Source organism: Mirounga leonina, unplaced genomic scaffold (assembly GCF_011800145.1).
Source record: "Mirounga leonina isolate KUSES-001 unplaced genomic scaffold, KU_Mleo_1.0 Mir_101664, whole genome shotgun sequence".
Taxonomy (NCBI): Eukaryota; Metazoa; Chordata; class Mammalia; order Carnivora; family Phocidae; genus Mirounga; species Mirounga leonina.
Window position 1 is genome coordinate 15,930,532 of NW_023270175.1, and position 16,075 is coordinate 15,946,606.

Here is a 16,075-nt window from a genome sequence, read left to right on the forward strand (position 1 = left end):
AAATACAGTGAACTAAATCAACTCAGTGGATGGGCTTGAGAAGATTAGACTCAGCTGAAGAGTTACTTAGGGAAATAGAATATGTCAGATCAATAACTAGACTGAAGAGCAGAGAGACGAAATAATTCTTAACATACAGAATATAAGGGGCATAAGAGATACAGAAAGTCTAACACATGGTAATGGAGTCTAATATTGAAAAGAGAAAAAAATGAGGCATAAGCAATTTTTGAAGAAATAATAGCTGAAGATTTTCTAAAACTGATGAAAAGCATCAAGCCACTGATTTTAAAAGCCCAATGAAATGCCAAAAAAATAAGAGAAAATCACATTGTAGTGGTTAATTTTGTATGTCAACCTGGGCTTGCCTATAGTGCCCACTTGTTTTGTTAAACAACATCTAGTCTAGATGTTGCTGCAAAGGATTTTTTTTTTTAGATGCGATTACATTTAAATCAGTAGATTTTGAGTAAAACAGATTACATATCATAATGTGGGTGGGCCTCAACCTGTCAATTGAAGGCCATAGGAACAAAGACTGAGGTCCCCTGAAGAGGAAGGAATTCTGCCTTCAGAGTGCATTGGAAAAATTTTGCTGTAGTTTCCAAACTTTGAGCTCAAAACTACAGTACCAACTCTTGCTAGAATATCTAGCCTGCTAGCCTGCCCTGAAGATTTCAGACTTATCTGCCCCTACAATCACATAAACCAATTCCTTAAAATAAATCTCTCTTCTTTCTCTCTCTCTCTCTCTCATTCTCTCTATATCTGTAGATATATAGGTATGTTTGATCTATATTTATGTTTATATACTCTTTCTCTGGAGAACCTTGACAAATAGACACACTTAGTTCTCAATAAAACTGTGCAAAGTCAACAAGAGAGAGAAAATCTTAGAAGCAAACAGAGGAAAAGGAAGTATACGTCATGTTCATGGACTGGAAGCTTAAGTATTTTAAATGTGTAAATACTCCCAAAATTGATCTAAGGAGTCAATAATTTGCAGAAATGATAAGTTGATCTTAAAATTCATACGAAAATGTAAGGGACCTTAAAAAGCCAGAAAGATCTTGCCAAAACAACAGCAGCAGCAGCAACAACAACTAAGTTGGAGGACTCAACACTTACAAATTTCAAAACTTATTGTAAACCTGCAGTAATCAAGGCAGTGTGTTACTGACATAAGAAAAGACATACAGATAAATGGAAGAGAATTGTGAGTCCATAAATAAACTCATGCATCTATGATCAGTTGTTTTTTGACAAGGGTGCCAAGACCATTCAGTGGGGGTAAGAATAGTCTTTTCAACAAATGGTGCTATAAGAATGAACTTTAACTCCTCCCTCACACCACAGACACAAACTAACTCAAAATGGACCTAAATGCAAGAGTTAAAGCTATAAAATTCTTAGAAAAAGATAGGTATAAATATTCATGACCTTGGATTAGCTCACAGTTTTTTAGTTATGACACCAAAGGGACAATCAATAAAAGAAAAAAAAAATAGATAATTGGACTTTATTAAAATTGGAAATTTGTGTGCTTCCAAGGACATTATCCTAGCCACTAGACCACCAGGGAGCTGATCAGAGGACATTATCAAGAAAGTGAAGATGACGTATAGAATGGGAGGAAATATTTCCTCATGATTTATCTGATAAGGGATTTATAACCAGAATATATAAAGGGTTCTTACAACTCAACCATAAGCATACAAATAACCCAATCATAAAACGGTCAAAGGACCCAGATGGACTTTTCTCCAAAGAAGATATACAAATGGCCCACAGGCACATGAAAGATGTGCAACATCATTAGTTGTTAAGGGAATGCAGATTTTTACAAAAAGATTTATTTAAGAGAGAGTGAGAGAGCGCATGAGTTGGGGGGAGGGGCAGAAGGAGAGGGAGAGAATCCCAAGCAGACTCTGTGCTGAGTGTGGACCCCAATACAGGGCTTGATCTCACAACCCTGAGATCATGACCTGATCCGAAACCCAAGAGTATGATGCTTAACCAACTGTACCACCCAGGGGTCCCAACAATTACAAATTCTAAAATTAAAAGATTAAAAAGGCATTATTGGAAAAACTGGTTAAATCCACTCTGTAGTTTAGTTACTAGTAGTGTACCAGAGTTAATTCTTAGTTTTAATAATTTTACTATGGGTATATAAGGACATTAGCAAGCTGAAGACATTAAATAGAACTGTGTCTTGTTTTTGCAACTTTTCTATAAGTCTAAAATTATTTGAAAATAAAAAGTAAAAAAATGAAAATATATAATTGGTGCATTTCCACACCAAACTGGGGGAAAAACGTGAACTTTAGAGCTAGATAGATTATCTGAGCAGTAAAACTTTGTTTCCCTTTGGGCTTATTTCCTTCTGTTTTCCTTGCACAATGACCAAATGTTCCAAAATCCCAAGATTTCCAACAGTAGCAGCTAGTCTAAGTTTCACATTCTGATGATTGATCAAGAGGTTCCTAGATACAAAGTAGTATTACTAAACAGACTACTTCATTTTCTTCCAAGCCTACATTTCATTTTGCTATTTCTTTTTTTTTTTAAAGATTTTATTTTTTATTTGAGACAGAGAGAATGAGAGAGACAGAGAGCACACGAGAGGGGGGAGGGTCAGAGGGAGAAGCAGGCTCCCTGCCGAGCAGGGAGCCTGATGCGGGACTCGGTCCCGGGTCTCCAGGATCATGACCTGAGCCGAAGGCAGTTGCTTAACCAACTGAGCCATCCAGGCGCCCTCATTTTGCTATTTCAATATTTTTATCCAAAAAGCAACACAGGGCTTACTACTACATTCCCATAATAGAATCAATACAGAAACTTGTATCATTATAAGGAAATATTCCAAATTCTATAATGTGATGTGCTGGTTTTTTCCCTGCCAATGTTTAAGCTTTCCTTCAGTGCAAAAAAATACTTTGTGTTTTTCCTGAAAATTGGTAGGACTTTGTGATCAATTTACTGATGAAAAGTTAAAAATCTTTTGTTGGAAGGAATAATTGAAGATAGATATGATCATGTGTTCAACTAACTAAAATCCTGAGTTTTAATTTCTTGTCAAATAATGGGACTTATATAATATTTACCGTAACTACATTAGGCATTTCTCAGCAATATCAAGAATAAAGAGCATGTAAGTCTTTATTTCCATATATGTATTTTATGTACACACACAAACACACATAGACATACAAACACATGCTGTATAGTGTTTACTTTGCTCCCTCTACTCCTAAAATGAGTAAAGGAATAACAGTGGATATATAATGCTTTTGACAAATAATCTCATTTATTTATGGTAATTTCATTAAATTATAGTTATAGTTATTTCTCCCTGAAGTCTCTTTAGAGTTGACTTTATAAAATAATGTGATACTTATTCATTACATCAATTTTGTTTCAGTTTATTTCATATTTAAGTTAGTTATACCCAAGATGGGTAGACTTACTGCTAGCATTTTCACAATTAACTATTTATTCAAATAAATTAATAGATTAACCTTAAATATATTCCTGTAACAGATTATCTTTCTGTAAATCTCAATTTTGGTTTCCTCTAGTTTTGACAAACCAGAGTGTCTATTAACAGTTGTTCCCATACTTGATAACTATCATTGAATTATGACCCTGAAAAAATTCAAACTGTAGAATTGCTTTTGAATTGTTGAAGAAGTAAATATGCAGTTTTCTTTTTTTCTTTAAATTTTTTATTTTAATTCCTATTGGTTATCATACAGTGTAATACTAGATTCTGGTGTACAATATAGTGATTCAGCACTTCCATACAACCTCCAGTGCTTATCACAACAAGTGCACTCCTTAATCTCCATCATCTGTTTCACCCATCCCCCCACCCACCTCTCCTCTGGTAACCATCAGTGTGTTCTCTGTAGTTAAGAGTCTGTTTCTTGGTTTGCCTCTCTGCTGCTTCCTCCCCCCCTTTGCTCATTTGTTTTGTTCCTTAAATTCCACATATGAAGTCATATGGTATTTATCTTCCTCTGACTGACTTGCTAGCATAATACTCTCTAGCTCCATCCATGTCATTGTAAATGGCAAGATTCCACTTTTTGATGACTGAGTAATATTCTATCATACATGTATATGTACATATATGTATGTATATATATAATCTTTTTCTTTTTTTCCTCAGATCTAGTGTTTGGTTTAGGGCCAGAAAAATGGTTAGGGTTAGGGTTAGAGACAGTGTGAGGGTATGTGCTTATTATCTTGCCTGTAGTTCAGAGACCTTTCTAGAGGGATAACTTTAGGGTTAGGGGTTATGGTTACGGTTAGGGGTTAGGGGTTAGTGGTTAGGGTTAGGGTGAGGGTATGTGCCTGATATCCTGCATTTCAGAGACCTCTCCAGAGGGTAAGTTTAGGGTTATGGTTAGGATTAGGGCTATGGGTTAGGTATTAGGGGTTAGGAGTTAAGGTTAGGGTTAAGGTTGGGGTGAGGGTATGTGCCTGGCCTCTTGCAGTTCGGAGATTTCTCCACTTAATAAAACCCAGACTTCTTCTGGGGTGAGAATAGACATGGCAGGCATCTACCAAGTTTGGATAAAGAAGGGATTTGGGCCCCAAATACTCTATTTTTTTTCTTTCTCCAAATTTTTATTTAAATTCCAATTAGCTAACGTACAATGTATTATTAGTTTCAGTTGTGCACTTTAGTGCTTAAACATTTACATACAATACCTGGTGCTCAATACAAGTACACTCCTTAATCCCACCACCTATTTAACCTGTCTGTCCACCCACCTCCATTCTAGTAACCATCGGTTTATTCTCTATAGTTAAGAGGTATTTCTTGGTTTGCCTCTTTCTTTTTTCCCTTCTATGTTTATTTCTTTTGTTTTTTAAATTCCACTTATGATTGAAATCATATGGTATTTGTCTTTCTCTGACTGACTTATTTCACTTAGCATGGTACTCTCTAGCTCCATCCACGTTGTTTCAAGTGGCAAGATTCATTCTTTTTTATGGATGAGTAATATTCCATTATTTTTTGGAAATAAATAATTTCTACCTCTTCTTTATTCATCAGTCAATGGACATTTGTGTTCTTTCCATGATTTGGCTATTGTTGATAATGCTGCTGTACATGTCAGGATTTATATATCCCTTCCAATCAGTATTTTTGTATCCTTTGGGTAAATATTTAGTAGTGCAATTGCTGGATTGTTGGGTACTTCCATTTTTAACTTTCCGAGGAACCTCCATACTGTTTCCCAGGATGGCGCACCAGTTTGCATTCCCACCAACAGTATAAGAGGGTTTCCCTTTCTCCACCTCCTTGCCAACATTTGTTGTTTCCTGACTTCTTAGTTTTAGCCATTCTGACTGGAGTGAGGTGGTATCTCATTGTGATTTTGATTTGTATTTCTCTGATGCCAAGTGATGTGAAACATTTTTTCATGTGTCTGTTGGCCATTTGTATGTCTTCTTTGGAGAAGTGTCTGTTCATGTCTTCTGCCCATTTCTTGACTGGATTATTTGTTTTTGGGTGTTGAATTTGATAAGATCTTTATAGATCTTGGATACCAGCCCTTTATCAGATATGTCACTTGGAAATATTTTCTCCCATTCTGAAGTTGTCTTTTAATTTTGTTGATTGTTTCCTTCACTGAGCAGAAGCTTTTTATCTTGATGAAGTCCCAATAGTTCATTTTTGTTTTTGTTTCCCTTGCCTTTAGAGACGTGTCTTGGAAGAAGTTGCTGTGACCAAGGTTGAAGAGTTACTGCCTGTGTTCTCCTCTAGGATTTTTTAGTCTTTAAAAAATAGTAGCTAATATTTGTTGTAATCACTTACTTCCTTGTTCCTTTCCCAGAAAATCTGTGGAACAGTGCTATCCATCTTTGGATCCTTGGCCCTTAAGACTAGTTTATGATATTTAATAACAGTGGTAGTAGTTAGTAATGCCAGCAGCAGTAATGATAATAATTAACATTTATGAGTGCTTACTATATGCCAGGCCCTGTTAGAGTATTATATTAGCATTATCTCATTTAACCTCTCAGTGGATATATGGGTTCTGTACCATTAATGTTCTCATTTTACAGATGAGGAAAGTCAGGCAAAGAGAAATTCAATAACTCCTCTGAGGTTACACAGCTTATAAATGAAGAGTCATGATCGAAACCCAGGCAGTCTTGCTCTAGAACTTATGTTCTCTCTATTTTGTGGTTACTCTTAAAGGAAATTCCCTACAATAATTATGTAAAGCTCCTTTATTTTCTTCTAGTATTACTAGAATATATCATATTACTTTAATCTTTTTATTTGCCTTTTAATTCATATATTATTCATTCAACAATTACTGGATACCTACTATGTTGTAGGCCTTGTGCTGGGTACAAGACAGACATAGTCATGGTTTTCATGAAATTTAAATTCTACTTAAGGAAACATATTAAATATGTATTTCTGTAATACATTATTTGATTATAATTATAATCAGGTATGGCTTATTTTAAAGGTACCTCAATCATAAAATGTCTCAGGATTCCTCAGTCAGATGCCCTCTTCCTTTTTTGAACACTTTCAGTACTCTACCACTTAAATGGTAGGTAGTATGGTTTGCCATATATTATACCTGTTTGTACATTTGCATTTTATTGTTTTCTAAAGGTCAAATTCACAGAGATTGCTTTTTACTTATCTACAACTGGTAGTGCCCAATATAGTATCTTTTTACATAGTGTACAGAGTAGGTCCTCATATTTGTTGACTGCTTAAATTAGATTTAGGTAAATTAAATCTGCCTGTGTTTTTAGAATAATGAAGATGATGAGTGAACCACCTTAAAAATAAGACAACTTTTGACTTACTCTCATATCAATTGCTTAAGTAGTTTCAATAGGTTCAGATTGGGACCAACTCTTGTACTTGCTCTCTGAATTAGCTGAGCTTAATAAAAGCAGAATAGGCACTAAATTAATGGATTGCCACTGTAGCTGTTGTTCTCACCATAAGAATCATTTGATGAAAGTACACAGAATTTCTAACAAAGAAACATTTCTTTTTAAAATAAAAGATGTCCAGGGCGCCTGGGTGGCTCAGATGGTTAAGCGTCTGCCTTCGGCTCAGGTCATGATCCCAGGGTCCTGGGATCGAGTCCTGCATTTGGCTCTCTGCTCCTTGGGAGCCTGCTTCTCCCTCTGCCTCTCTCTCTCTGTCTCTCATGAATAAATAAATAAAATCTTAAAAAAATAAAATAAAATAAAAGATGTCCAGGGTCACTTGATTTTACTCTGTTATGTTATGCTTAGTAAAATAAAGAACTGGGAAGATTGGAGACATCCATCCTTTATTTAAGCAGAAGTATAAATGTTTTAGGTATAGTGGCATATATTCTGGAGGTTTTAAATTGTAAAAAGAGAACTTCTTTATGGTAGCACACAATTAGAGGTGGCTTGGTGTCAGTGAAATGACACCAAAGAGGACTTTGGTGTTTAAAACATAAAATATGTGTTTTAAAATTCACTATTAAAAATGGTATATTCTGTGTTTTGAAAGTAGGATATATGGATAAGCATTATACATAAGAAACTGAGATTGTTAATCATTGATGATTGATCAAGAGGTTCCTAGATACAAAGTAGTATTAATCATGACTGTACACTTTTAAATGGTAGAATACTTATCTTTTCATTTGGAATACTATGTTTTTTCCAATCATGTAGGCAAAGTCATTCTATGACCTAATTACTTACAATAAAAATCAAAAGAGAAGCTGATTAGCTTTGTTAATAAAAAGTTGGAAAATTTTTATATATCAATAATGATATGTAACTTCTGAGAAATACTGAATTTAGTTTTTTTCCCATTTCTAACTAGAGCATCAGAAAATGGATAAAGCCACATGTCCAATGATTTCTACTACAATAGCTACTGAATAACATCTTGTTGATTATTGAATTTATTTCTTCTATTTAACATATACATATGATTGAATAAAATGCATTTTATTACTCATAAAGTTATCTTTATTTAAAATAAGTACATTTTAGAAAATTTTAAAAAGTAACATTATACAGCTATAGGAAGGTTTTGGAAGGTTCTTAGATAAAATGATAAAATAATACACATGTTAGAAACAAGGCTCTGGTTTGTAGTTACTCATGCAAACATGCAAAATATATTTATATGTATAAAGTGCATGATTTGTGTACAAATATAAGTAAAGGTAAAATTTCAACTTACTTTAAAACAGCCTGTTATATAAAAATACAAGTTTAAAAGAAATAGAACAGGAAATTAAGAAATAATCGCAATTAGGTTTCAAATGAATACCAAATATTCCACTATTTAAAACTGTGTGGTCATAATTTAAAATCTCCGCTTCTGGTATATGGTGTTTCTGTATATATCCTATTTTCAAAATGGAAAATTTTTATATAGTGGTTTATAAGAGACATATATCCTGTTTTTAAGAACAAAATGCTCTTTGATGCCATTCCACTGTCATGCTAAGCCACCCTATCTGGGCACTACTTTAAATCTGGTAGAACATGAGCAATGTACTATTTGTTCTATAAAAGGATTCCTTCATGAATGACAAAACTTAGAGATGGAATTCCTATAACATGTTTCAATTCACAAAAATATAAACACAAACATTTAGAAATACCATTATTTTATATAAAGAAGAATGTCTATATAAGCCAATGATGAGAACTAACTATATATAGCATAGGGCAGGGGTAGGCAAAATTTTTCTGCGAAGGACTACATAGTGAATATTTAGGCTTTGCAGGCTATATGGTCATGATAACAACTACTCAACTCTGCCCTTTTACCATGAAGGTAGGCTTAGATAATATGAATAAGCTTGGCTGTATTCACTTTAATAAAAACAGGTAGTGAGTTGTGTTAGAATTGGGTCATAGTATGCTTACCTCTCTGGACTCTATGTTTCTCCTAAGCCCTCTCACTAAAGTGCAGAATGTTAATAAATGAATTAATGAAAGGGTGAATTAATGGGTGAATGAATAAGTAAGTGAATAAACTACTAAACTGAGCTAGACTAAAAGGAGACCTAGCTAGGATGTTCCATGGTGAAGTTGGTTTGTTAAAGTAGAAAGGCAAAGTTTAAGTGCTTTGATTGCTGTTAAAAAGAACATAACAAACATGCATTTGGATCCTATAAAAATCTAATTTGATATAGTTCTTTTGAAATCTTTTTTAATTCCACTGGAATGAAAATAGTATTTCCAAATCATTCTATCTGTATCCTACCAATCAAGATGCATGGAAGTGATATCAGCACGATGGCAGGATAGTAAGCCCCAGGTCCTTTTTCCCTTTCATAAAGACACCAATTCAACAATACATGGACTATTTCTCTTTGTGAGAAATCAGAAACCAACTAAGAGGCTCCTGTACTCCAGATAAGTGCAAAATCATCCATATTGAAGCCAGCTGGAAAATATGTAACATCTTCTTGCCATACTCTTTCTCCCTGGAACAATGTCATATCATTGGGAGGAAGAGTAGAACATGCAGCCAACATTCCAGCTTTTTTGGGAGTGATCCAAGAGATGGGTTTCTATCTCACTTGTCTCAAATGTAGACAGGACCTGACATATTTTAGATGCCTAGGGACAATGAGAACAAATTAGAATTGGGTTTCATGCTACTTTCCAGAGGACCTGTGGTATATTAGAGAATATAGCTCAATGGACTTTCCCTCAGGGGGAAAAGAGTGGAGCAAGTATACAACATATTGGTTTTTTGGAGAGCTGCACAAGGAACTGGTTTCTGTCTTACCTAACTTAGGATGTAGATGGGACACAGCATATTCTAGATGCCTGGGGACCACTGAGAACAAAAAAGAGGTGGGTGGTACATTGCTACTCTGTAGTTCAAAGGGACCATGGTACAGCAGACAAATACTAGAAGGAACAGGAGATTGCAGACTCCTGAAAAAAGAAATTGGCCAATTACTCTAATGAAGAAGCTATGATATAAGGCTGGGGAAGACACATCCACAAAAAAGGTTTGAGGGGCCCTGAGAATCTCTATCCAGGTTGATTGGTGAAGGTCTTTCCCCGTTCAAAGTCAGTCTATAAATCCTGTGGCTGTTTTTTTTTTTTTTTTTTGAATTTATGGATACTGACACAATGTTACAAGGAACATGAAGAAATAGGGGAAAATTGTCCAAACAAAGGGACAAAATAAATTTCCAGAGACTGACTCTAAAGAAATGGAGGTGTGTGAATTATCTGAATATAAGAATTAAAAATAATCATTGTGAAGATGCTCAGCAATTTCAGGAAAATATTGCATGAACAAAATAAGAATTTCAACAAAAAGAAAATATACAAAAGAACCAAACAAATTTTGGAGTTGAAGAATGTAATAACTGAATGGATAAATTCACTATATGGGTTCTGGAGCAGACTTGATCAAGTAGAAGAAAGGATTAGTGAACTCAAAGATAAGCCACTTGAAATTATCCAGTCAAAAGAGCAACAAATAAAAAAGGATGGAAAAAAAAATGTTAAGAAAGCCTAAGGGAAAACTGGACAGCTATATACAGAAGAATGAAACTCGACCATTCTCTTACAACATAAACAAAGATAAACTCTAAATGGATGAAAGACCTCAATGTGAGACAGGAATCCATCAGAATCCTAGAGGAGAACATAGGCAGTAACCTCTTCGACATTGGCCACAGCAACTTCTCTCAAGACACGTCTCCAAAGGCAAGTGAAACAAAAGCAAAAATGAACTTTTGGGACTTCATCAAAATAAAAATCTTCTGCACAGAAAGGAAACAGTCAACAAAACAAAGAGGCAGGGGCGCCTGGGTGGCTCAGTTGGTTGAGCGACTGCCTTCGGCTCAGGTCATGATCCTGGAGTCCCTGGATCGAGTCCCGCATCGGGCTCCCTGCTCGGCGAGGAGCCTGCTTCTCCCTCTAACCCTCCCCACTCTCGTGTACTCTCTCTCTCTCATTCTCGCTCTCTCAAATAAATAAATAAATCTTTAAAAACAACAACAAAAACAAACAAACAAACAAAAAACAAAGAGGCAACCCACAGAATGGGAGAAGGTATTTGCAAATGACACTACAGACAAAAGGCTGATATCCTAGATCTATAAAGAACTTCTCAAACTCAACACCCAAAAAACAAATAATCCAGTCAAGAAATGGGCAGAAGACATGAACAGACACTTCTCCAAAGAAGACATACAAATGGCTAACAGACACATGAAAAAGTGTTCATCATCATTAGCCATCAGGGACATTCAAATCAAAACCACATTGAAATACCACCTTATACCAGTTAGAATGACAAAAATTGACAAGGCGAGAAACAACAAATGTTGGAGAGGGTGTGGAGAAAGGGGAACCCTCTTACACTGTTGGTGGGAATGCAAGTTGGTACAGCCACTTTGGAAAACGGTGTGGAAGTTCCTCAAAAAGTTAAAAATAGAGCTACCCTATGACCCAGCAGTACTACTGGGCATTTACCCCAAAGATACAGATGTAGTGAAAAGAAGGACCATACGCACCCCAATGTTCATAGCAGTAATGTCCACAATAGCCAAACTGTGGAAAGAGCCGAGATGCCCTTCAACAGATGAATGAATAAAGAAGATGTGGTCCATATATACAATGGAATATTACTCAGCCATCAGAAAGGATGAATACCCAACTTTTGCATCAACATGGATGGAACTGGAGGAGATTATGGTCAGTGAAATAAGTCAAGCAGAGAAAGTCAATTATCATACGGTTTCACCTATTATGGAACATAAAGAATAGCACGGAAGACATTAGGAGAAGGAAGGGAAAAATGAAGGGGGGGAAATCGGAGGGGGAGACAAACCATGAGAGACTATGGACTCTGGAAAACAAACTGAGGGTTTTAGAGGGGAGGGATGGGTTAGCCCAGTGATGGGTATTAAGGAGGGCACATATTGCATGGAGCACTGGGTGATATACACAAACAATGAATCATGGAACACTACATCAAAAATTAATGATGTACTGTATGGTGACTAACATAACATAATAAAAAAGAAGAAAAAAAAAGCCTAAGGGACTGATGAGACACCATGAGTCCCAGAAAGAAAAGAGAGAGAAAGGGTCAGAAAGCTTATTATTATTATTAAAGAATGATGGCCCAAATTTTTCCAAATTTAGGGAAGGAAATGGGTATCCAGATTCAAGAATACCACTTGACCCTAAAAAAAAAAAAGACCACACTGAGACATATTGTAATTAAATTGTCAAAATTCAAGGACCAAGGGTTTTGAAAACAATAAGATAAAAACAACTCATCATGTACAAGAGAATCCCCATAAGACTATCAGTGGATTTCTCAGCAGAAATTTTGCAGGCCAGTAGGAAGCAGGATGATATATTCAAAGTGCCAAAATTAAAATACCTGCCATCCAAGAATATCATACTTGGCAAAAATGTCTTTTAAAAATGAAGGAGAGATAAAAACATTCCCAGGCAAACAAAAGCTGAGGGAATTCACCACTAGATCTGCCTCACAAGAAATGCTAAAGAGAGTCCTTCAGGTTGGAATAAAAATATGCTAAACACTAACATGAAAGATACGAAACTATAAAGCTCATTGGTAAAGGTAAATATATAGACAAATGCAGAATACTATAATACTGTAACAGTGATGCATAAATCACTTTTAACTCTGGCATAGAAATTAAAAGAGTAAAAAATAATTACCTATAAAAATATGTTAATGAATACATAGCATAGAAAGATGTAATATATGTAACATAAAGTGTTGGAGGAGGAGAGAAATAAAGTGTAGTTTTGGTATGCAACTGAGCCTAAATTGTTACCAGCTTAAAATAGATTATAACTGTTATAAGTATAAGATGATTTATGTAAGCCCCATGGTAACCACCAAGAAAACACCTATAGAAAATATACAAAAGAAAAAGAGGAAGAAATCAAAGCATGTTACTACAAAAAAATCAATGAAATATAAAGGAATACAGCAAGAGAGGAAAAGACGAACTACAAGACTAATAGAAAATACTTAACAAAATGACAATAGTAAATAATAATAGTAAATACTAAATACTTTCCTATCAATAATTAATTTAAATATAAATGGATTAAACTTTCCAACCAAAAGACATAGAGTGGCTGAATGAATAAATATCAAGAGATATTCCATTTTATTCCATGAGTATGGCAACCAAAAGAAAGCAGGCTGCACTTACATCAAACAAAATAGACACTAAGCCCCAAACTGTCACAAGAGACAAAGAAGGACATAATATAATGATAAAAGGGTCATCACCAGAAAGATATAACAATTGTAAATATACACACACTCAACATCAGAGTCCCTAAGTATATGAAGCAAACCATAACAGCACTGAAGGGAGAAATAGATAGTGACACAATAATTGTAGGAGATATTAATACCCCACTTTCAATAATGGATAGAACATACAGACATAAGGTCAATAAGGAAACAGAGCACTTGAACAATACTAAAGACCAAAAAGGACTTATAAACATATATAAAAAACATTCTGCCTAACAGCAGAATACATATACTCTCAAGCACACATGGAACATTTCTCCAGAATAAATCACATATTAGATCACAAAACAAGTCTTAACAAATTTAAGAAGATTGAAATCATACAAAGCATCTTTTCCAACTACAATGTAATGAAAACTAGAAATCAAGAGTAGAAAGAAAACTGGAAAATTCACAAATGTCAAAATTAAACAGCACACTCTTGAACAACCAATGGGTCAAAGAAGAAACAAAAGGGAAGTTAGAAAATATCTTGAGATAAATGAAAATGAAAATACAACATACTAAGACTTATGTATGCAGCAAAAGCAATAATATAGTAGTAAGTTTATAGCCATATATGTCTACAATAAAAGAAGAAAATTATCAACCTAACTCTACACCTCAGGGAAAAAGAAAAAGAACTAAGCCTAAAGCTGATGGAAGGAATAGCAAAAGAGCAGAAATAAAGGAAATAGAGAATAGAAAAACAATGGAAAAATAAATGAAACAGAGTTGTTTTTTTAAAAAGATAAACAAAATTGATAAAGTTAGATTAAGAAAAGTAAAATCAGAAATGAAGAGGAGACATTATGGCTGATGCCCCAGAAATAAAAAAAGCATTAAAAGAGACTACCCTGAAGAGTTATATGCCAACAAATTGACCAAACTAAAAGAAATGCATAAATTCCTAGAAATATATAACTATGAAGACTTAATCATGAAGAAGTAGAAAATTTGAACATTCTTGAAACTAGTAAGGATATTGGATCAGTAATCAAATATCTCCCAACAAAGAAAAGCCCAGGACCAGATGGGCTCACTGGTGAATTTTACCAAACATTTAAAGAAGAATTAATGCCAGTCCTTCTCAAACTCTTCCAAAAAATCGAAGAGGACGGAGTACTTCTAAACTCATTTTATAGGGGTGGTATTACTCTGATATCAAAGCCAGAAAAAAACACAGAATACTACAGGGCAGTATCCCTTATGAATGTAAATGCAAAAATTCTCAATAAAATACCAGCAAACAGAATTCAACAGCTTATTAAAAAGGATAATACAGCATGACCAAGTGGGATTTATCTCTGTGATGGCAACAAAGGTTTAACACATAAGAATAACACTTCAAAGTTTTAAAAATTCATAATTTCCTTCTGCCTCAACATCCCCACAGACAGGCTTGAGTACCCTGTCCAGGTGACCAGGTGCACCAGTGGAATAAGGCTGGTCCCCGGCTTAAGTTCCTTCTTTCCCTTTCCTGACTATGACTTAGTGACATTCAAACACACCAATAAAATCACCTTATGTCTTTTGCTTGTGTATTCCATCCAGACTCCCAATAAAGACATTTGCCCATTTTTACTTGCTCTTTCTCTTAGCTCCTACTCCAAGTGGGAGTATATCAAACTTCTGCACTGAAAAGGGAATAGAGTGAAAAGGCAACCTATGGAATGGTATTTGTATTTGATAAAGGGTTAACATCCGAAATATGTAGGGAACTTCTACATCTCAACAGCATAGAAACAACCTGATTAAAAAATGGGCAAACAGGCGTCAGGAGATAACTCATTGTAGTTTTGATTTGCGTTTCCTTGATGATGAGTGATGTTGAGCATCTTTCCATGTGTCTGTTGGCCATCTGGATGTCTTCTTCAGAGAAATGTCTGTTCATTTCTTCTGCCTACAATGAGATATCACTCCACACCTTCAGAATGGCTAAAATAAAAAACACAAGAAACAAGTGTTGGTGAGGATGTGGAGAAAAAGGAACCCTTTTGCATTGTTGGTAGGAATGCAAACTGGTTCAGCAATTCTGCTAAACAGTATGGAGGCTCCTCAAAAGTTAAAAATAGATGTACTCTATGATCTCACAATCGTACTACTGGGTATTTGCCCATGAAATACAAAAACACTAATTCAAAGGGATACATGCACCCCTGTGTTTATAGTAGCATTATCTACAATAGCCAAATTGTGGAAGCAGCTCAGTGTCCATCAATAGATGAATGGATAAAGAAGATGTGGTATATATACATGATGGAATATTATGCAGCCATAAAAAGAATGAAATCTTGCCACCTGCAATGACATGGGGAGATCTAGAGAGTATAATGCTAAAGGAAATAAGTCAGAGAAAGACAAATACCATATGATTTCACTTATATGTGGAATTTAAGAAACAAAAAAAAATGAGCAAAGGGAAAAAAAGAAGAGAGAGAGAGGCAAACCAAGAAACAGACTCTTTACTATAGAGAACAAACTGATGGTTACCAGAGGGGAGGTGGGTGAGGGGATTGGTAAAATAGGCAATGAGGATTAAGGAGTGCACTTGTGATGAGCACTGGGTGATGGGTGCAGTTGTTGAATCACTATATTGTGTACCTGAAGCTAATATTAACACTGTACGTTGAGTATACTGGGATTTAAAATAAAATAAAAAAATTTAAAAATGGGCAAACTTCAATAGACATTTCTCCAAAGAAGACATACTAATGGCCATCATATATGAGAAGATTCTCAACATCACTAATC